This window comes from Psammomys obesus, unplaced genomic scaffold (genome assembly GCF_907164565.1).
Source record: "Psammomys obesus unplaced genomic scaffold, mPsaObe1.curated_primary_1811, whole genome shotgun sequence".
In the NCBI taxonomy this organism is placed as follows: Eukaryota; Metazoa; Chordata; class Mammalia; order Rodentia; family Muridae; genus Psammomys; species Psammomys obesus.
In genome coordinates, this window is record NW_026591598.1 from 321,909 (window position 1) to 322,977 (window position 1,069).

Genomic DNA, 1,069 nt, shown 5'->3' on the forward strand with positions numbered 1-1,069 from the left:
ATTACATGTTTATTTTGTGCATGTGCAAATGGGTGTTTGAAGCCACAGTGTCAGGTAGTCCTGGGAGTCTGGCTCAGGTCTGCAAGCTTGGCAGCCAGCAATCCCCCCACCCCAAGCCGGCTTCATCTGTCCCCTCTTCATGCAGGGTCTCACTAGCTGCCAGGGTGGCCTTGAATTCATTCTCAAATTCAGGCCGTCCACCTCTCCCTGGCTGGGATTCTGGGTGTGTACTGCCACTGAGCTAAAGAAAAAAAGAAAAGAAAAGAAAAAAAGAAACAAACAGGTGGGCTTGGTGACCCACATCTGTAACCCCAGCATTTGGGAGACAGAGGCAAGAGGATCAGGAATTCAAGATCATCTTTGACTTCACATCACATCCAATTTGAGGCCAGCTTTTGCTACAAACTCTCTATATCAAAAAAACAAAAAAGCAAACCAAATACCCTCCTTTAAGCCCAGCACGTGGGAGGCAGATCTCTGAATTCCAGGCCAGCCAGAACTGCAAGGTGAGACCCTGTATCTAAATAAATAAACAAGACCTCTGTTAACCAAGGGTGTAGAGGACTTCATCAAACTTAAGTAATCTTTTCTAGAACAGTCACTAGTTACAATGTAAAGCAGACTGCTCACATGTGTATCTGCTCACCTGAAATAAACCAAGGTAGAAATGTCTTCTAGCAGGTAGCGCTCTTCTTTTTTTTAAGATTTAAATGTACACCCACACACCCACACCTTTTTTTTTTTTTTAAAAAGCATGGCATTGGTGGCACACACGTTTAATCCCAGAATTAGAGAAGCAGAGGCAGGTGGATCTCTGTCTGTTTACAGAGTGAGTTCCAGGACAGCCAGGGCTACACAAAAAAACCCTGTCTCAAAAAAATTAAACAAAAAAAAATTTTTTTCTATCATCATGTGTGTGAATGCATATGCCATGGTACCTATGTGGAAATCAGAGAATAGCTTGTGGCAGTCAGTTCTTTTCCGTGGTGGGATCTGGGAATCAAACTCGGGCCTAACATGGCAAGCACTTTTATGGAAGGAGCCACCTCACAAGCCTAGGGTTTTTTTT